The 22275-nt window shown below is 51.0% G+C and overlaps 1 long non-coding RNA gene across 2 annotated transcripts in view; it reads left to right on the top strand.

Annotated features, from left to right (window-relative positions):
- The window catches only part of LOC106505423 (uncharacterized), a 37082-nt gene extending 15350 nt beyond the window's left edge, over positions 1 to 21732 (top strand). Inside the window, exons 4-7 of one of the 2 annotated variants that reach the window (XR_014821130.1) lie at positions 17179 to 17324; positions 17914 to 17978; positions 19426 to 19592; positions 20047 to 21732. This is a non-coding gene — a long non-coding RNA (uncharacterized LOC106505423). Of the gene's footprint in view, positions 1 to 5879; positions 6051 to 17178; positions 17325 to 17913; positions 18083 to 19425; positions 19593 to 20046 lie in introns of those variants that run through there. The other variant, XR_014821129.1, reaches the window with a different exon arrangement.
- Positions 21733 to 22275: the final 543 nt, after the last annotated feature.

The following is a 22275-nucleotide window of genomic DNA, read 5'->3' as shown; positions in this document are numbered from 1 at the left end:
CATCCCCCAGTAGAACATAAAACGCCACGGGGCTGGGGCTGGGGCCCTATCCAGCTTCACCCCCAGCACCTAGAGTAGTTCTCTGTATAGAGCAAGGGTGCAGTAAATGTTTGTTGAGTGACTATACAAAGTAGCCACTTAGCACTCAGATGACAAAGCTGTCCCTCTCCCCATCTCCCTAATAGCCCTCCTGCCCCCACCGATCCAGGGCCAGGGATTGGCTGCTATAACAGAAGAGACACGGGGGCCTCCTGTCTCCCTTGGGCTCCCAGTACCCTCGAGAACCAACGTGCCCCTCCCCCTGCTCGCCTGGACTCCCATCCCCCAGGACCCTCTGGAAGAAGCTGCCAGGGCTCTCCAAGCTTAGCCAGGTCTTATGTCTGGCCCCATCCGTCACGCCAAGCTTGGCTTTGTTTTCTGACCTGGTCATAGCTTCAGTCCTCCTACCTGACTGCAGAGTAGTGGCCAGCGGTGGGGAGGGGGGAGGGGGACCAAAGGGGTCCAGTTTCCTGGGACCTTCACTATGGGAGAGTCTAGGGAGCTGGACTGAAACGAAACGTTGCTATAGGAGTTCCTGTTGTGGTTCAGTGGGTTAAGGACCCAGTGTTGCTGTAACTGTGGTGTAAGCTGCAGCTGCAGCTGCAGCTGCAGCTCTGATTTGGCTCTTGGCCTGGGAACTTCTATATGCCGCAGGTGTGGCTGTAAAAAGCAAAACAACATGCTATAAAATCTGGTATTGGACAATCAGTGGAATTCAAAATTAGAGTGGAAATTAGATCCCCACAGTATTGTGATCTCAAGCCCCTGAGGTTGATGACTTTTCCTATAGGTATACAGGCAAATGTCCTTGAAATTTTGAGGGGGAAAGGTCATGATTACTGCAACTTCTTTTTTTTTTTTTTTTTTTTCTCTTTGAGGCCTCTCACCTACAGCATAAGGAAGTTCCCAGGCCACGGGTTAAATCTGAGCTGCAGCTGTCAGCCTACACCACAGCCACAGCAACGCAGGATCAGGCTGCATCTGCGACCTACACCACAGCTCACGGCAACACCAGATCCTTAACCCAGCGAGGCCAGGGATCAAACCCACAACCTTGTGGATACTAGTCAGGTTCTTAACCTGTTGAGCCACCACAGGAACTCCGCTGCAACGTATTCTCAAATGGTTTAGCAAAATAAAACACTAAGAAGAACAGTGTGTATTTTATTACATTAGATATATATACACGTGTATTAAATATACGTGTGTACAATGAGAAAGAACTAAAGCAAATATAGCGAAATGTTAAGGAAGGGTGAATTTAGCTTTTTTTTTTTTGTCTTTTCTAGGGCCTCTCCCGCGGCATATGGATGTTCCCAGGCTAGGGATTGAACTGGAGCTGCAGCCGCCAGCCTACACCACAGCCACAGCAATGTGGGATCTGAGCCGAGTCTGCGACCTACACCACAGCTCATGGCAACGCCGGATCCTTAACCCACTGAGCGAGGCCAGGGTTTGAACCCACAACCTCATGGTTCCTAGTCGGATATGTTAACCACTGCACCACGACGGGAACTCTGGGAAGGGTGAATTTAGATGACAGGTGTATGGAAGTTTATAATATTCTTACAACTTTGCTATAGACTGAACATTTTCAAAATAAGTTTAATGATAAAAACAAAAGCTGACGAGTGGAGCCATTCAAGCACTCTCAGAGGAAGCTGGGACCCCACTTTTTCTGTCTCTGTTTTCCCTCGAGCATCCCTGCCCCCCACCCAAGGGCCCAGGGTTTTGTTTACTAAACATCTCAGCGATGAGCTCTCGCCCCCTGATTTCATCCATTATAAATGTGCTTGCAACTCACCACAGGGCAATTTGTGATGGACTGTGGCTTGTGGTGAGAGAAGCACCAACCAAGTTCACCGCAGCCTCAAGTAGAGGTGAGGGTTGGGGCCAGACACAGGGCTGTGGGGGCGGCAGGGGCACCTAGGCAGCACTGCCACCTTCCTGTTTGTCAGCCAAAAGAGGCTGCGGAGGGCAACACACAAGTGGGTCACCGCTCAGGCTGGCTACCGCTGCCAGGCCAGCCTGGGCAGGTCGGTGCCGCCAGAGCCAGAGGCTTCCCCAGGACCTGAGGTGTCCTGGCTCCTGGGAACTGCAGCAAACTCTCTGGCCAGCCCTGCTTTATGTGTAAATCCCTTTAATTTGCATAACAAGCCTAGAAAAAAACAATACCCATTTTGCCGATGAGGAAACTGAGGCATAGAGAAGTTAAGTAACTTCCACAAAGTCATCGGTAAGTGACAAAGCCAGGCTTTATTCTCTTATTCATTATGCCACATGGTTAAGTAATTAACACGAGTAGATGTATGTATGTTTAATTGATTAAAAGTCATGAGTAGCAACAATTTCACTGCTTCCTGATTCATCTCCCTGAACCCCATCTTGATAATGTCTTTACCCTGTGTAAAAGCATCCATTAGCTCTTCCTGCCAATTTATAAAGTAGAAATCCTTAATCTGTCATCCAAAGCCCTCTTTCCTGTCCAATTTCCCCCCTTTCCCCCAGAATTCTAGTAACAGCTCTTTCCCTACCTGCCTTACTAGCTCAGTGGGACTGACTCCCACCCTTGCTGTGCTTCAGACCAGTCATGTGCCCAGACTTAGCCAATCATGTCACAGACTCCCCCAGCCATCGTGGGTGGTTTAGGGAGAGACACATGACCCAGCAGAGCCAATGAGGATCTGTTCTGGGACTTCTCTCTGAACTCTTGGGAAAAGAAAACCTCTGGAGTTCCCGTCGTGGCACAGTGGTTAACGAATCCGACTAGGAACCATGAGGTTTCGGGTTCGATCCCTGGCCTTGCTCAGTGGGTTAAGGATCCGGCGTTGCCATGAGCTGTGGTGTAGGTTGCAGACGCGGCTCGGATCCCGCGTTGCTGTGGCTGTGGTGTAGGCTGGCAGCTACATCTCCGATTAGACCCCTAGCCTGGGAACCTCCATATGCCGTGAGAGTGGCCCAAGAAATGGCAAAAAGGCAAAAAAAAAAGAAAAAAGAAAAGAAAAGAAAGAAAGAAAATCTCTCCTAAAGATGGGGTGCCTGGGAGAATAAAACTGAGCCAGGAGCTGCCTGCAGCCCCTGTTCCCCTTGACTTCCAAATAGTTTTCACTCCTTTGAATAATTCTGAATCGTAATTTTCTCCTACAGTCTTCATTTCACCAGTAATATCACAGCACTCAAGGGCTTACATGTTTTCACAAATTTATGGTGTTCAAAGCTGGCTTTAACCTTCTGGCTTCCCTGGCCACAGTGGCGGTCTGAGTCTTGCTTGCTTTCTGCTGATGGCGGGGAAGGACTTAGCCTACCTGCCCTTCCTCCAGGGTTGGTTCTCAGACTGCAGATGCTCTGCCTCACTCTTCTCTCACAGGGGCAACAAAAGAGAGTCGGGAAATGGCCCTAAATGGACCAGAGGCTGGTGGTGAAGCAGAGAAAAGTTCAAAGTTGGGGCTAGAAGACTTCGGTTAGAGTCTAAACTTTGCCATTTACTAATGTTAAACACGAGCGTTCTCGTGCACATTAGTTAATCTCCCCGAGGCTCAGTTTCTCCATCCGTAAAATGGGTACTTCTGGAAGGTAAACGAGATGTGATCTCATCTAGGCTGTAGGCTGTAGAGCACCATGCTTCTTGGTTGTTGCCTTAAGGATAGAAACGGGTTTTTCCTCTCCCGGGTGTCACTGAACTTCTAATCATTGTGAGATGGGTGACTGAGGGCAGGTCTCTGAACACCCAGATGAGGTGTCGCTGTAGCATCCTCAGCCAGCGTCAACCATATATGGACCCTGGGTCAGAGTTTGCAAATTAAGTGACTAAATGAGAATTGTGTCCGAAGACAAATGTAGACATTGTCTTACTTTAGTTTTGGTTATTCTAAGGGACCCTGCTGCCCACAGTAAAATATTGCACAGAACTCAGCAATTCCATGTTGAAACTGAGACCCTGTTTGTGACTTAAAGTGACTTCAGAACTCTCTTTTACCTAAGAGTGGACAGAAAAGGCCTGGGCCTGCAGGAGTTTTCATTCCGAAACAGGGGCAATTACTCATGAAAGAAAACGTAAACGAAGGTGGGGGACAAAGCATTGTGTTTTGATGATACTAGGAATTGTGCTGGTTCAGTGAACCATTTATACCTGCAATTGCAGAAGTTATGAGGGAACCTGAGAGTCTAAAGTTAGACCCAAAATGGAGGAGTTCCCGTCATGGCTAAGTGGTTAATGAATCCGACTAGGAACCATGAGGTTGGGGGTTCGATCCCTGGCCTTGCTCAGCGGGTTAAGGATCTGGCGTTGCCATGAGCTGGGGTGTAGGCCACAGACACAGCTCAGATCCCATGTTGCTGTGGCTGTGGCATAGCCTGGTGGCTACAGCTCCAATCCAACCCCTAGCCTGGGAACCTCCATATTTTGAGGGTGTGGCCCTAAAAAGCCAAAAAAAGAAAAAAAAAAGTTAGATCCGGAAGCCTCTGAGGGCATGGGGGCAGGAGGTGGGGAGTCTCTTGGCTAAAAGTATGAATTAAACCCCCAAAGTCTTCCCAGCCTATTGCCCCCGTTCCTGGGGCCTCCGTCCTTGAATCTCACGGCCTCTCCCAGGGGCTGCTAAAAGTCTAAAAGTCTGAGTCAGTTCCTGAACCTCCCTCCCCCAGGCCCCAGTTGTAGGAAGGGGTGCGCCTGAGCAGCAAGCCAAGCCCTATTCAGTCTGGACCCAGATTCTCAGCCATGGGCTGGTCTGGGGTCTGGGCAGTGGCCAGCCCATGAGTGGTCATTACCGCCGAGGCACAGGAAGCTAATGCGGGTCCCCCAGGCCCCCACCTCCATGTGGGCAGTGAATGGCCCTGGCCCTGGGTAAGACGGTATCAGCAGGCACCTGCCCACTCCTTGCTGGGTTCCCAGGCCCCTGGAGCCCTCTTGTAATAGAAGCCATTTGCCCCATAACCAGTGGGTGACCAGGTTTTTAATCTTGGAGGCCTCTTGGATCTCAGCTGGGAAGTGGATTTGTCCAACGGGGAGGGGAGGGCCTGTCTGGGAATGCCAGAGGGCTTCTCAGCGGGAAGGGGTCATCTGGAGGAATATGCCTCCGTTCCAGACCAGTCCCACCCCAGCCCTCCAACCTCCCCCAGCCACCTGCCCCCACCACACTCCCTCTCTGCTCCTCCATGGCGTCTCCAACATGCTCAGCAGTTGAGAGTAAACAAATGCCTGAATTCAAAATCTACGTGGCTTATTTTGTTCTAACTCGGGTACATGTCAAATTGGAGTGTCTCTTGGCTGGACACTCATCCCCCCTTCTTTTGAAACTGTCTCTCTGGCCTACTGCTGGTCAGCACCTGCCTGGCAAAGACCCTCTCCCTGGCCACTGAAAAGCTGCCTCCTGTCTGTCCGGGAGGATGAGAAGAACACTGGAGTGACACCTGCCTACTCTTTGCCACAACTTGCTGTGTGACCTTGGGCAAGTCACTTCCCCTCTCTGGGCCTGAGTTGTTTTTTTTTTTGTTTTTTTTTTTTTAAGTTTTTTGTTTTTTGTTGTTTCTTTTTTTTTGGCTGCCCCGTGGCATATGGAGTTCCCAGGCAAAGGATTAGATCTGAGCCACAGTTGCGACCTATACCACAGCTATAGTATCCTTTAACCCACTGTGCTGATCCAGGGATTGAACCTGTGTCCAGGCGCTGCAGAGATACTACCAATCCCATTGTGCCACAGGAGGAACACCTCTGGGCCTGAGTTTTAAAAAGAGGGAGACAGACTTGGAACTTCTGGAGTGCTCAGGATGTACTATGTTCTTGACATGCAGGGTCCCCACAAACCCTTGCCAAGGACCCTGTGACACGATCTTCTTATTCTCAGTTTACAGGGGAGCGGACACCTCCTGGGAGCAGGTAAAGCAGTTGTCTTGGGCCTGAGAGCAAGTTGGTTTAGGGCCGGGATCTGAAGCCAGGTCTCTGGGACACCACTGCCTGAGCCCTTGCCCCTCCGAGGTGGCCTCCAGGGGATCCTGAGGACGCTTCCAGATTAAAGGTAGAGAGCTGAGATTTCAGCGCCTTGGGTCCTCGCACCTCCTCGGTGGCCCTCTCGTCCTGACTGCCTAGTTCCTTTCTGCTGAGATTGTTTCTCCCAGCTTGTCTTTCCCACGTCTGGGGTGGGGGTGGGGACGTGCAAGCTGCCCCAAATTTCACCTCGGAGCTTCCATTCCCTGATCTATAAACTCAGCTTCCAAGGGAGGGCTGAACAATTCAGATCCTCAGTGAGAAAACCACGTAAACCAGAGCCCATGGTTCTTGCAGGGGTCAGATTATTTTTCACCTTCCTTTGCTTACCACCCGCCGTCCCCCCACAAGAAGGGAAGTTACATCGAGGCAGGAGCTTGATCTGGTACTTTCACTGTTACATCTTCAGCATCTAAACCATGCCTGACACCTGCAGGCTTCAGTATATATTTGTCGACTGGATGAGTGAATGGTTTCTTGTTTGTTTCTTTGTTTTGCTTTGTAGGGATGCACCTGCGGCATATGGAAGTTCCCAGGCTAGGGGTCGAATCCGAGCTGTAGCTGCCAGCCTACACCATAACCACAGTAACTCGGGATCCAAGTCATGTCTGCGACCTACATCACAGCTCACGGCAACGCCGGATCCCTGACCCACCGAGCCAGGGATCGAACCTGCGTCCTCATGGATACTAGTCAGATTCACTTCCACTGAGCCACAATGGGAACTCCCTGAATGAATGTATTTATAATAACTGCACAGCTAGCATGTCTGGAATGTTTACTGTGTGCCAGGCACCCTGTCCATCTTCACAGCAACCCCCTGAGGAAGATAAATCATTATACCCATTTTACAGATCAGGAAACTGAGTCACACAGAGAGTAAGTTGCCTCACATCCTAGGGTCTGGCTTTGAACGTCTGCCTCTCTGATTCTAGTGCTTATCAGATTGCTTTGCCGACTCAAAAGTACGCTAAAACTCAAGTGGCTTATGTCAACAGAGCTTCTCTCAGCCTTGCTAAGCCCTGGACCTCTGATATTGGCGGAGCCCCATGTGCAAGCTGACCTTCTCCCGGGCCACTTGCTCTTGCCAAGGGGAGAAGCACTGAGGCCCCACAGGAGCCCAAGTGCAGAGACCTGGATGCCTTCCCTCTCATGGGCATTTGTCCAAAATTGAAACCAAACACTTTAAAATAAAAGCCATATTAAAAAACAACCCCACATTTCTACCTTAAAATATTGTGAGCCAAGGAGGGCAATTAGCAATTATGCTATATTTTATTATGAGCAGATGGAATTCTAATTGGACTGATTTGAATTCCACACACCTCCACAGATTGTTTTGGGAATTAAGGTATCAGTTGTATCGGTAATTATGGTTTACCATTAAATTACCCCCCCACAGAAAACTGTTAAATTGTCGGTGACGGTGCTTAAATTTAGCCCAGACCCATGTCTTCCTATGAAGACTGCGCGAGTCAATACAAGCCACCCGGAAACCACTGGGTGCCCTGTGCCAGGCGGTAATTAGGGGTTGAGGTTTCCAAAGTTTTACCTGAGACAGCAGGGACAAGCCCGGGGCTACAGGACACTCACGTGGAGGACTTGGTCCTCGCCCCCACCCCACCCCCCGCCAACCTCGAGCTATGCAGGGCCAATGCCTGAGCTGCAGAAGGCATTCTGACGGCTACCTTTTTTTTTTTTTTTTTTTTTTTTTGGCTGCCCCAAGGCATATGGAGTTCCCAGGTCAGGGATCAGATCCGAGCCACAGTTGTGACCTATGCCGTAGCTGCGGCAATGCCGGATCCTGAACCCACTCTGCCAGGCTAGGGATCAAACCTCGAACCGCATCCCAGTGCTCCAGAGATGCCGCCAATCCCATCATGTCTCAGCGGGAATTCCGCAGAAGGCATTCTGGAAGGCAGTGTGGTTCCAGCTGATGAGTGACACTCTGGGGAGGTGTACCGGTGTCGTAGGAGCCCCCCGGGGCAGTGGGGGACCATGGATGGCTGAGGAACACTGCAGTCAGATACTCTGGGATCATCTCTTGGAGCCTCTGTTTCTTCATCTGTCAAATGGGTATACCCCCCTGCCTCATGCATGGGTTGTTGTGCAGACTAACTGAGATTTACCCTGGTGACAACATCGCTGGTCCCTTTGCGATGTGCCAGCCACAGGCATTCGTCTTTAATCTCTATGATAAACGCATGAGTTGGAGAGACATGCTCTATTGGGAGGAGTGTTTGATTGCAAGTCGTACTCCTGGATTCCAGCGAACATAAGCAAACTGGGAACTTACTGGAAGGGCAAGGGGGAGCTCAGAGAATGGAGAGGAAGGCTGGACAAGAGGCTCAGAGCAGACAGGAACGGGGATTGCCCATCACATTCTCCTGGGTGCCCCAGTGGAACCACCAAGCTCCAATCACCTCCCATATCCCATCCAAGACCCAAACTGACCCTGCAGAGGCCCCTTGGCCCCGCAGGGGAAGGGCCGTAAGACGAATCTCCCAAAGGGCAGGCGTCTGGGTTTCCTGTTCCTCAAAACAACACAAAGAGTGGTGAGGGCACCATGGGATGCTGGGGAATGGATACAGGACACATTTTATAGACCAGGAAATCTGGGGTCGGAGCTATTAAGCCACTTGCCTAAATTCACACAGACAATGAGTAGCAGAGTTGAGACTGAAATCCACGGCTCTCCTAGAAAAGAGCTTCCTCCCTTCAACCCCCAATCTGGACCAGACTTCAGCATCCCCGTATTGTACCTGGAGGTCCCATGCAGAGGTCTGGCTCCGGGGCGCCCTGCCAGGGTGAGAAGGCCTCAGGATGGAGGAGCAGCTGCCCTCGCCCAACACACAGGGCCAGCCTGTCAATGCGGGGAGCTCCTCTCTGGGCTTTCCATGCGCAAAACACGCGGCTGTCAGGAAGCATCAGGCAAGACGACATCAGAAGTCGTTTCAGGTCATGCCCCTTCTGGCACCTTCAGGGATTGACATATGGCCTTTGGTTCAAATCCCGGCTCTGCCAATTCACTAGCTGTGTGACCTTGAGCAAGTCGCTTGACTTCTCTGGTCTTCAGTTTCTTCATCCTCAAAATTAAAAAAAAAAGAATGCTTGTCTTACGGGCTATTGTGAAGATTCAAGGAGCTAATTGATGAGGCGGTCCTGTTTAAGGATTGGCATTTACTAAATGTTCAAGAAATATTAGCTGTTTTTACTGCCTTGTGATTCAAGGCCTCCTCATCTCTGACCCAGACCACTGCAATAGCCTCCAGCCTATCTGTGCGCCCTACATTCCCACCACACCGGCAGCCACAATGGCCTGAGCATCCTCCGACTTTGCCGTGCCTCTGTGCCTTTACACATGCTGTTCCTTCCGCCTGGAATGCCTTTCCCTTTTTTCCACTCCGTTGAGTGCATCTACCGTCTTTCAGACCCAGCTGGACAGTAGTTTTCCTGTGATGCTGCCCTAACAACTTGGCCAGCCTGCTGTTCCCTTGACCCTCAGCCTCTTTAGTGCAGCTCTGCCCGCACTGAGGATAAACTGGGACAATGCCTGAGAAAGACCGTGGACGGTGCCTGGCATGGAGTGGGTGCCCATAAGTGACAAACATGGCTGGGAGTGCGTTCCCACCAGCCTCCTTGCCGGGCTGGGGCCTGGCTCCCTCCCATCCATATTCTAGCACCAGGATAATGCCTGGTACACTCTTGGTAACTGTTAGACATTTGTCATTTGGGGGGCTGCTCAGCATCCCGCATTGGGGTGTGGACTCTCCCATGGGCCTAGGGGAAGTCAGGGGTCCCGCCACAGAAGTTGGGGAGCCCAGCCGCATTCTCCCACCTCTGCCTGGAGTTGGACATGTGATTCAGGCTTGGCCAACCTGATGCTCCTCAAACTGGGCCAGAATTCACACTGGCCAGTGATTTCCAGAGCAGTGACAGAGATGGTCAGTAGGGGTGGTACCTGGGCGGTACCTCCCAACCCAAGTCCCTGCGGTATGACACCAGCTTGTTTCCTGTTGCCTGGCCTCCTTTGCCATCCCATCCCGGTGCCCAGCCTTCTGGCGGATGCCTGTGCTCACTAATATCCTTCCAATCAACTCTTCTGCTGCGCCTTAGCCAGCGTGGGTTTCTACCACTTGCAAGCAAGAGCCTGGTCAGGTGTAGGCGGAGTTGGATGCACAACTGAAATTGATCAGCGTGCTTTTCTGCGCAAGCTCGGAGAGGCAGGCCCTGGGTGGGGTGCCGCCTTGTTCGAGTGATGCGTAAGACACGGGCAGCACCCCCGGGGTCCTGATGTATTGGGGAGACAGACTCTGCGACCATGAACAAGACGATGAAGGGAGGCTGGGCTTCGCTGAGCCTTGCAGACCCTTGGAGGAGAGGACCCTGAGTCACTTTTGGGTGATGCCATCAAAAGGCACCAAATGAGTTAGACTGTGAGAACTGGGGACAATGTTTCGGGTTAGGAACTAGAGCTGAAGGGGCTGAAAACGGCTGAGTGGGGTGAGGGGAAAGGATGCCTGCCAGCAGGCAGTGCTTGTGGGAAAACACAGCCCAAAGTAAGAAAGGCCCAACCTAAGAGCAGCACCCACATCCCCCAGTTCACACCCATTTTCACCCAGCAGGGAATAGGGGGATGCCCGTTACCAGTATGGAGTCCCCTGATGTGTGGGCTTCTGCTTTATTTTTATTTTTATTTTTTTGGCCACACCCAAGGCATATAGACATTCCAGAGCCAGGGTTGAACTCTTGCCACAGCAGTGACAGTTGCCGGATTCTTTTTTTTTTTTTTTTTTTTTTTTTGTCCTTTGTCTTTTTTGTTGTTGTTGTTGTTGCTATTTCTTAGGCCGCTCCCGCGGCATATGGAGGTTCCCAGGCTAGGGGTCTAATCGGAGCTGTAGCCACCGGCCTACGCCAGAGCCACAGCAATGCAGGATCCGAGCCGCGTCTGCAACCTACACCACAGCTCACGGCAACGCTGGATCGTTAACCCACTGAGCAAGGCCAGGGACCGAACCCGCACCCTCATGGTTCCTAGTCGGATTCGTTAACCACTGCACCACGACGGGAACTAGTTGCCGGATTCTTAACTGCTAGGCCTCCAGGGAACTCCTGCGGGCTTCTGCTTTGCTGAGGCTCATCAGGGAGGGAGCCACAGTGCCAGCACCATGAGCTCCAGGCAGCTGGAGGAATGGTGGCTTCCCTCTGTCCTCCTCTCAGGCAATGGCCAAGAACTTCAGCTAAGGAGACATACAGTCAGGGGCACAGCTGGATCCTGGGACCCCTGTTGGGAGTTGGGGTAGAGGGGTGATTCTGAGCGTGACACCCTTCAGGGATAGCGTGGTAGCTTTCCAGGAGACCCTGGGGAAGCAGGCTCTGGGGACAGGAGCTGTGACCTGAGGGATCAGAGCAAAGCACCGTGTTATCTGGCTCTGGACTCTACTTGGCGGGTAACGGTTTATCCCAGGGATTTTCTGACTCCCTGCCCTGCCCCCACCCCCAACCCCTGCGCCCCCTGCCCTCACTGTCAGATGTCAGATGTTCAGATCTGTGTCACTCCCAAGCCTCCTCCTCACTGTCCAATCCCCAGAGTCCCTCCTGCCACGGCCCCCTCCTGTCCACTTCTGCATGGTGCCGCCTTGAGAGGAAGACGTGGCTGCATAAAAGATACTTTGCCAAAGGCTTTTGGGCCTTAGGGACAGCAAGGATGTGGCCGACCCATCCAGAACTTGGTCTTGTCAGCAGAGTTGGGACCCACGTTCTCTGAGTGGCTCGTCCCAAGAACACATGGGTTATTATCGAAGAGAAGAAGTCAGGTTTATCTTCCCTTGGCCCAGTAGTCCCTACAAGTGCTTTCTTCCTACGGGGTTGTCGAGAAAGTAACAAAACTGTCCAGGAGGTCAGCTGAGGTGATACTAAAAACAGTTGTGGGAGAAATGACTTCAGCCCATGGGATCGTTGGGGTGTGGACAGCCAACGTTTTGTCTTCCTCTCCCAAGTCTTGGTCTTTGTCAATAGAGAAGATTCCGCCATCACTTAACCTGGCAATGACCTGCCTATATTGAGGTAGACGGCTTTTCCTATGGCAAATCCAGCCACCCCTCCTGAGTCTGTCACTGAGGAGTTAGCTCTGCGTCACAGGAAACAACGAGGACAAGAAGCCAGAGGTGCCAGTAGCTTCTGTTTCATGGTAAAGCTGGCTCAGCAAATCGTGCTGTTTCAAGGCCTAGGCTGGGCCCGTTCCCAGGTGGCCGTGGCAGGAGGAACTCTGAGGAGGGACAGTGAGATGGGGGCTTGGGACAGATGAGACAGGAGAGGAGGTCCAACCTTCAGGAAGTTGGCCCTTCCAGAAATTACTGACCCTGGGGTGAAGGCTGTCCCAGCATCCACCCCTCCCGGGCCCTTTTCACCTGTATCTCTACCCCCCCCCTCCACTGGGAGCTCCCCCCAGGGACCTGCTCTCTGACCCCCAAGGCCATGCCCTTTGTGTGTGGGTGGGGAAGCATGGGTGCACACATTTGGTGAGCTCCTCCTCTTGAAACAGTAAATCATCAGACACAACCCTTTTGGAAATCAATTCGGCAATAATACCGAGTGACATAAAAATGTTCATAGCCTTTGGCCCAATAATCTACCTCCTGGGAATTAATCCTAAGGAAATAATTCATCAGGAAGCGAGGACAATTCTATACCTACAAAGACATTTACTGCGACGTTATTTATGAGAGGGAAAATTGGAGCCAACCTAGGGGGATGGTCCTCTAATTGATGGCACATCCATCCAATGAAATACTATGATACTAGTGAGGACGGTAAATTGGAAAATTGTGTAACAACAAGAAACAGTATTCGGGAATTAAAAGCATGTGAAAAAGAGAGCACAGAACTGTATATATGCCATGATTATCGCATTATGTATGGGGGTGAAGATCCACCTCAAGCTAGAGAAATTAAAATAGCTGTTGTGTTGCTTATAGAGGCTGGGGCCATCGGTGTACCCATACTTCACCTGTCCTCTTCCATGGATGTAGAGTCCTATTGAGAAAGCATTTTTTAAAAAAATCTTTTTAGGAGTTCCCGTCGTGGCGCAGTGGTTAACGAATCCGACTAGGAACCATGAGGTTGCGGGTTCAATCCCTGCCCTTGCTCAGTGGGTTAACGATCCCTGTGCGCTGTGGTGTAGGTTGCAGACGCGGCTCGGATCCCGCGTTGCTGTGGCTCTGGCGTAGGCCGGTGGCTACAGCTCCGATTAGACCCCTAGCCTGGGAACCTCCATATGCCGCGGGAGCGGCCCAAGAAATAGCAACAACAACAACAACAAAAAGACAAAAAAAAAAAAAAAATCTTTTTAGGGTCGCACCCATGGCACATGGAGGTTCCCGGCCTAGGGGTCGAATCAGAGCTGTAGCTGCTGGCTTACACCACAGCCACAGCAACGCCAGATCTGAGCCGTGTCTGCGACACAGCTCCCGGCCACGCAGGATCCTTAACCCACTGAGCAAGGCCAGGGATCAAACCTGACTTCTCAGAGATGCTAGTCAGATTCATTTCTGTTGAGCCAGGACAGGAATTCCTCCCAGAAAGCATTTTTGTCCCCCCGGGGTTTTGCCTTTTTTTAATGCCTCATTGGAGGTGGCAGAAGAAGCCCATCTGGGACCAAGCCTTGGTTCCCTACCCTCTTCCTCCCTCCTGCCCCCCCCTTCCTCCACCCCCCCCCCCCGCCCCAAAAGAAGATGCTGCAGATCCCCCAAGTTCCCATGGCAGAGTCTCCCACTTTGCTCAGAGCTTTCGGTGGCAGACAGAGCCTCGGGGCACTTTTTCATGATCATAATTCAAATTACCTGTTTAAGTCGGTCAAATGAAAAAATAGCCCCTCCGGCCGCACGCGGGCCCGCGGGGGCGCCGGGAGCGCCGGGGCGGCTGCAGCGCGCTCTCCGCGGCGGCCAGGCCCTGAGCTCATTTCCTGGGGCGCGCGCGCCGAGCTATTTCAGCCTGGCGCTGTGCAAACAGGACAATTTACTGCGGCCAAATGGGGCCCAAATTACAATCGTATCACAGACAAATATCCGCCACCCCAGGCCCCCAGAGGGGAGGAGGGGCCTCTCTTCCAGCGCGGGGGCTGCGGGCGGGGTGCGCGGGGTCAGGCGGGTCCACGGGACCTCCGTCCCCATTGCACCCCTGTAGCATTTGCAGGCCAGCTGTGCCCAATCTCTGGCAGTAGGAAAGGCGACCCCAGGAGATCAGTCCAGTCTGGGCTCCAGTGCAGAAAACCTCGCTTCTTGGGGGGGGGGGGGGGGGCAGGAGAGGGTCTCTTTGATTTAGGGCTGCCTTTTATTTGGCTCTTTCTCTGCACTTAGGATGAAAACATCCCTGCATCCAGCCAGTCCGGGGATCAAAATTGTATCTCCTGGTTTAATACCTCTCTATCACCCTTAGAGAAAATTCCCAAATCCCTAGCCTGAGGGTCAACAGAGCACCCCTGTCCGGGCCCAAATCCACCTGGACAGTGTTAGCCCCACCCTGACCCACCCTCACCTCCCCCCCCCCAGTCACTGGGGCTTTTTCACAATTCCATGTCTGGTCAGTTGCCTTTTCACTCCACCTAAATGTTTCCTGTTTTCTCTTCCCGGTGAGCTCTTGCTCATCCTTCAGGATCCAACTCCTATGTCACCTCCTCCATGAAGCTCTCCTTGCCCTGCAGGCTGTCAGCCCCTTTCCTCTGCTAGCACCATGCAGAACTATATGCTACTTCTCCCAGCCTGTAATTATTTGCTTGCTGGCCCTGGGCTCCACGGTCCCCGTTGCTCAGAGATAATTCCCTCCGCCTCCCTGGAGAAGGATCCAGCTTCCCTGATGCGCCAGCCTCACTCAGGCTTGGCCATGTGACTTGCACCAGCCTGTGAAGTGGGACTTATGAGTCAGTGAGAAACAGATGCTTCCAAAGCCAAGTAGGGTTCACCTTGCTCTCTTTTCCCTCTACTGCAGAGGACGGCAATGCCCCTGCCAGAAACCGCGCTGCCAGCCTGGCACTGGAGTAAAGAAAGTGCCGAGGGAGGCAGGAGCTGACTCATGACACACATGAAGTGTGAGAGAGAAAGGAACTTGACTGTGATGCTTGAGGCCTCATTTATTTGGAATCATTTGTTACTGCAGCATGAACCAGCTGATTTTTTGTTTTTTTGTTTTTGTTTTTTGTTTTTTTGTTTTTTTTTTTGGTCTTTTTAGGGCCGAACCTGCAGCATATGGAGGTTCCCAGGCTAGGGGTCTAATCAGAGCAACAGCTGCCAGCCTACACCACAGCCACAGCAACGCCAGATCCGAGCCGCGTGTATGATCTACACCACAGCTCAGGGCAATGGTGGATCCTTAACGCACTGAGCAAGACCAGGGATCGAACCTGCATCCTCATGGATACTAGTCTGATTCGTTTGCTCTGAGCCACGATGGGAACTCCATTGACGAGCTGATCTTGACTCCTGTAACCTCCGCCTCACTTCCCCAGCTTAGCCAGCACAAAATCAAGAATCTCATCTTACTCACATTGCAGGGTGGGCCCTCAGCCCGTGTTCTTTGAATGGGTAATAATATTAACAGCCAACGTTTGTTGAGCACTGATGGTGTGTTGAGCGTGATGCTGTCCCCTTGCCAGGTCACACCTTTTCATCCTTTTAACTGGACCAGATAGTGGAAAATACTAGAATTTGCAACTTATACTTGAAAATTGCTAAGAGAGTAATTTAAAAAAAAATTTTTATGATAGTTGATTTACAATGGTTTGTCAATTTCTGCTGTACAGCAAAGTGACCCAGTTATGTATATATATACATTCTGTTTCTCATATTATCATCTATCATGTTCTATCACAAGTGATTGGATATAGTTCCCTGGGCTACACAGCAGGATCTTAAATGTTCTCACCATACCCCCCCCTACAAAATTGTAATTATGTGAGATGATATAGGTGTTAAGTAAATTTATGCGGTAATCATTTCACAATATATCTGTGTGTCAAACCATCACATTGTTATATGCCAATTCTATCTCAAAAATACCAAGAAAAAAGATTGAATATATATATATGCATATATATATATTTTGACTACACCCAAGGCATGTGGAAGTTCCAGGGCCAGGGACTGAACTCACGCCACAGCAGCGGCCTGAGCCTTGGCAGTGACAACGCCGCATCCTTAACCTGCTGAGCCCTCAAGGAACTCATACACACACACACATGTATTTAAGATTTCAAATGCCCTATAGAGAATCCAAGAGAGGGAATTAGGAGTCTGAGCTTATTTCAAAACCCCAAAGCTAAAATCTTTTACTTCTTCCTGACCTTCCTGGCTTGGGAATTCAGGCAGCCTCTTGGGAGCTTCCCCTGCCTGTTATAAATTTCTCTACAAGTCATCCATTCAGCCCTCGCTGATTAAGTGCTGTGCCCCAGGCAGAGGGAGAGCAGGAAGGAGTAGGGTCCATCTTCAAGGGGCTCAGAGTCTATAGGCAACAAAGACCTGTTAATGAATTAGAGCTCAGCGGTGTGCTGAGTGCTGTAATAGCCATGGCCATGGGCTGTTGGGAAAATACAGAGGTTCGAACCACCAGCTCTCAGGGGAGGTCCAGGAACGTAGAGTTAAGCTGAGCCTTGAAGGATGGAGAGGAGTTCCTTACATAGAGAAGATGGAGCAGTGTCCTTAATATGCTGAGAGTCAGAAAGTCACGTGCTCACCAAGCTCAGGAGCCGGGCAGGGGGAGTCGGCCGCAGGAATTGTTGGAGGCAGTGAATTAGAAGGCCCACATCCTGCCCACACGGCCTTTGCTGGGCAGATGGCCTGGGCTGGGGTCAGCCTCCATTTGCTCCATTGACCAGCTGCCTTGTGCAGTGCACAACCCCCACAACCTCACGTGGCTGCCCCAAGCTGGTGATCCGCTGCATCTTGCCCTGCTGGAAAAGACAGTGTGGTTTTGTCACATCTTACTTTTTCAAGAAAAGTCAGAAACCCAGAATTTGATGTGAAATTTTCCAATTTGTCAAACGCTGTCGAGGCCAAACAATATCCAACCTCAGACTAGACCCACTCTGGAGTCCCAGTTTGCAGCCCCAGTGGGAACCAATCCCAGGACACATCCTGCTCTTTCTCTTTCCCTTTTGTACCACACAGCACAGTCCTTTGCTGAGATTTGATGGGGGGGAAACACGATCACTGATGCAACTCCCACCATGAGCTGCTGCAAAGCCCTGGCAGAAAGATGAGATTGGCCTCAGAGCAACATGGGGCTGCCTGGCCGCGGCCACTCCCTGAGCCTGGTGGGTATACCTTAATTTTATTGATGCATCTTGTTTTGAGAGCCTCTCCTGCCCTCTGGGCTGCCCCCACCCTCACCCCCCACCCCCACTCCCACCTCCCTGTTTGGCTAATGATAAGTGACAAGCAGTGGACATTATAAATTAAACTGCCCCCGATAGCCGGTGGTAAAACAGAAGGCTTCACGCAGAGGAGGCATTCAAAGCATTTGTGCCGTGTGCCCCCCACCCCCCACCTCCCCACTCTCCCCACTCTCCCCACCCCTGCTCAGGGCACAGGCCCCAGGCCCCAGCTGCCGAAGCCTCTCACAACAGACCTTCCGGTCTCTCTGGGCTCCGCTCTGTCAAATGGAAATCAGCAACACAGGCCACAGAGTAATTAAACCGCTGGCATTCTTTTGACAAAAAATATTTCTCTTGGGATATTCCCACAGGCCACTGAAGGACTGTCTGGGGCCTGCAAGCTCCCAGCTGAATATCAAGGGAGTTTTGAAATTGGCCTTGACTCGGGATCAAAAGGGGATGGGAGTTCGGGGTGTGAATATGGGGGTGGGAAATGCATTATAATTAAATTTATCATTTGGTCTTTCAGCTTGAAGCACCAACACCTGCTTCCCCAGGACAAATATGGACAGAGAATAAAGAGAGACCTTCGAGGCCTGTTTATTTATATTTCTATTGTTTGTTCACTGATGTGTCTGTAGCACCTAAACAGAGCCTGGCAAATAGTAGATGTTTGATAAATATTTATTGACTCATCAGCTGGAGATGTGTTGATATTTTTTTTAATTTTTGTTGTTATTGGTTTTATAGCAGCACCTGCCACATATAGAAGTTCCCAGGGTAGGGGTTGAATGGGAGCTTCAGCTGCCAGTCTCGGCCTCAGCCACAGCAACACTAGATCCTTAACCCACTGAGCGAGGCCTGGTATCAAACCTGCATCCTCACAGAGACGATGTTGGGTTCTTAACCTGCTGAGCCACAGCAGAAACTCCATGAAACCAGTTTTTCTTTTTTTTTAGGGCTGTACCTGCGGCTTATGGAAGTTCCCAGGCTAGGGGTCCAGTCGGAGCTACAGCTGCCAGCCTACACCACAGCCATGGCAACGCGGGATCCTTAACCCACTGAGCAAGACCAGGGATCGAACCCAAATCTTCATGGACACTTGTTGGGTTCTTAACCCACTAAGCCTAATGAGAACTCCTTATCCTGGTGTTCTGATGCACGGCAGCACCCATACCCCAGCGTTTGGGGACCACTGCCTCAGCGCATCTGCTCTTGTGCCCTCTGCAGACAGAAAAGAAAACTGAAGCCACAGAAGGTATCATTGCAAAGGCTCAAGGCTTTCTTCCCCTGGAGAGGGCAGAGGGGAAGGCCTGGCATAGACATTCAGCCTTGGCCTCTGGCCCCTAAACTCCAGCTTTTTCAGATTCCCAGGGAAATCCTGTCTTTCTCTTCTCATTCAAGGGGGAAGCACAAAGTCATGGGCAGGGACTCAGAATGGCTGGGTGTGAAGCCCAGCTCGGCCACCCGCTAGCAGTGGGACCCAGCAGCTCTAGAAAAATAATCGGCAGACTGCTTAGAAAATATATAGCCTGAGGAGTTCCCGTCATAGCGCAGTGGTTAACGAATCCGACTAGGAACCATGAGGTTGCGGGTTCGGTCCCTGCCCTTGCTCAGTGGGTTCACGATCCGGCGTTGCCGTGAGCTGTGGTGTAGGTCGCAGACGCGGCTCCGATCCCCCGTTGCTGTGGCTCTGGCGTAGGCCGGCGGCTACAGCTCCGATTCGACCCCTAGCCTGGGAGCCTCCATATGCCGCGGGAGCGGCCCAAAGAAATAGCAAAAAGACAAAAAAAAAAAAAAAAAAAAAAAAGAAAGAAAATATATAGCCTGAGATGAAGTTTTTATAAAGCCCTTAGCTCAAAAGACAGGGGAAACTGGGACACCAAAAGAAGCAAACAGGTGATTAGGCAAAGAAATCATTAGAAAAATCAGTTCCAGGTTAATGGTTCCCCTCCTTCCATGATATTGGGCACGTAACTTGTCCGTTCCAAACCTCGGCTTCTCCACCTGTAAACTGAGGCCAATAAAACCCATTTCACAGGATTGTCGTTAAAGACATTGCAAGACGGCGGGAGCTACGTGCCAGGTGAACAGTCAATAAATTCGACCTCCCTCCCTTCCTGAGCATTCGGACCACACAGAGGCCTCCCCTGCTCTTGGCTTTGGCTTTGAGGAGCCTGTGGTCGTGGAGAGGATTTCACACTGGAAGTACGTGCATTCCAAATTGACACCTAACTGTATATTTTCTGGTGAAAACTATATGTCGACTCTAACTTTAGCCTGGGGGAGCGTTATTATTTGTTTCCCTTTCATGAAAGCTGTAATAGAGGGAGAGCAAACCCTGCCTCGTACATTCCAATTCCTAAATCCACAATTTTCTGGGATATTATTTAAGTTTATTTTAGTTCTGGAGTCTCACCATCACAGTGGGGGTGCTTATTTAAGTTCTGGGTGGGCTCTGGAAAGGCCTGGCATGTCTCAAAAGGGTGGAGGAGGAGAACCTTCCCATTCATTAAATGGCACGGCCTGGGGTCTTTGCAGGTTCTAGGGCCTGGAAGCTTCCCTGACATCAGCTGAGGGATCCCAGCATGGGGGCTGAGATCACCTGAAAACTTTGAAATGACCTGGGCTTCCTATTGGCTTTCCCATCCTCTGCTTGCAGGAAGGCCCATGAGAGAGACGTGTGGATGCTGCTTTGGCTGGAGCCTCCAGCTTCCTCCCTTTCTGGAGATGGTCATAGGGCCCAACAGGGCCCCCACGAGTGAGAAAAGACCTGTGACTGTCATCGGGTTCTCAGAGGGGCCAGAACCTTCCAGAAGGATAAAGGCCATTGGCCAAATGGACAATGTCTACTTCCTTCCCCCCGTTTCCTGCTCTTGAGCCCTGTTCTTGGGGGCAAGGCCATCCCTGGCACTCAGTGGCAGGTCCCTGGGGAAGGGCCTGGCCTTGCCGAACAGCCTCTGGGGAGGACTTTTGCTCCTGGCCTGTGGCCAGCACTGTTCTTAGCAGTGGAGGCTGGCACAGGGCAGCTTACCACGTTTTCCCCACCTGTTCTGTTCTGGCTACAAATCGTAAACTCCTCTCCTGAGGCTCCACCCCAGGGATCTCCCGCTTCAGCTTGCGGAAGAATCAGGTGTTTTGTTTTGTTGCGTTGTGCTTTTTTTTTTTTTTTTTTCCATTTTGGGCCGCCCGAAGCATAGGGAGCTCCCAGGCCAGAGATCAGATCGGAATGGCAGTCTGGACCCAAGCCACCGCTGTGGTACTGCTAGGTCCTTCATTCATCCACTGTGCCAGGCCGGGAGCTGAACCCGAGTCCCAGCACTCCCAAGACACTGCCCATTCCATTGCACCACAGCGGGAACTCCTCAGGTGCAGTTTTAAGACTCCCCAGGGGATTCTGTGGCAGGTGACATTTGGAGAATCACTGGTTGACAAAGTTGCTAGAAAGCTGTTCCATGGTGTTGGGTGTATGCGAACGGCTCAAACTAAAAGATAAAAAGCAAAAACAACAAATGGGCATCTTGTAAGAAGGCCGATTGTGAGGTCAAATGCTCCTCTCCAGGGAGGCTCTCTACACGTCCTCTGCGAGGGAAGAGACACAGAGCGGTTGTAATACTGGGTCCCCAAAGATGGAAAGGGTAACCCTAAAGCAACCCTCCTACATTGATAGAGTTGGAGCCACGGAGCAGCAGAAAAGAGTCACTCCTGGAAACAGAGAGTCTGTTGGTTCTTCCTGGTTCACCCTCTGCAGACATTGGTTTGGGGAACCTGGAGTCCTTTTCTTGGCCGTCCTGTGCTCTCCAGCTTGCTTCTTTCCAGCAATAAACACTGGGAGATTGTATTGCGACATTTCTCCAACATGCCCCGTAGGATGGGCACGGCGCTGCGTGCTCTCTCTCCCTGGATCTGATTTAGCCTCCCCTGAAGTCCTCCCCTGGGGCTGATGACTTAATCCTCAGACTGTGACTGGAGCCACGAAGTTCAGACGGATTTTGCAAGACAAAAACCTAAATCTATTTTGTGGCTGCAGATACACATTCTGACTTCACCACCTCCGCAGTCATTCCAACCACAAACACAAAAGGTGCTATAAATTCTTTTCCATGCGGTATTTGATTGTTTCGGGCATTATTCACTTTTTTTGATAAAGTCAGCCGATAAAAACCACCCGTCCACGTCTGTCGCTGATCCCAAGAGCCACACTGTGGTGTCCTTGATGCTGTCCTGACAGTGTCAGGTCTTAATTGCAAGCAGCAGTTGTTTTTTGTTTTCCTCGAACTCTGTTTTCTCACTGACTTTGATGAGAAAAACTGTTGAAAGAGATACTAATAAAAAATGTTTAAGTGCACTCAAAGAAGCAGCCGTCTCTCTTCTTTTTTATTTAATATTTTTAATTAAATAATGGACATTAGGGAAAACTTGAAACATAGGAAAGTAGAAAGAACAACAAAAAGTGCCCATTTTGGTGTGTTTTCTCCCCATCTTTTTGCTCTGCGCACATACGTGCTTGAACCTAACTGGAACTATATATTTTGTGGTTTCACCCTTGGTCCCAGCTAGCAGCAGCAGCATCACTTGGAGCCTGTTAGAAATGCAGAATCCCGGGCCCCGCCCCAAACCGACTGAATCAGAATCTGCATCGTAACAAAATACAGAGAATTCCTCTGCACAGTAAATGTAGCACAGCTTTGTGTCCTCTGCATTATACGGTAAGCATTCCCGCACGGCATTATACATTCTCCTAAAGGGAGTTCCTTTCGTGCCATAGCGGAAACGAATCCGACTAGCGTCCACGAGCATGCAGGTTTGATCCCTGGCCTTGCTCAGTGGGTCGGGGATCTGGTGCTGCTGTGAGCTGTGGTGTAGGTCGCAGATGCAGCTGGGATCCCGC

The sequence above is a fragment of the Sus scrofa genome, chromosome 12 (genome assembly GCF_054392235.1).
Source record: "Sus scrofa isolate SSC_HxYL_T2T_F1_AM1 chromosome 12, Sscrofa_HxYL_maternal_Yorkshire_Landrace_v2.0, whole genome shotgun sequence".
Lineage (NCBI taxonomy): Eukaryota > Metazoa > Chordata > Mammalia > Artiodactyla > Suidae > Sus > Sus scrofa.
This window is presented reverse-complemented; position numbering and strand designations above follow the sequence as displayed.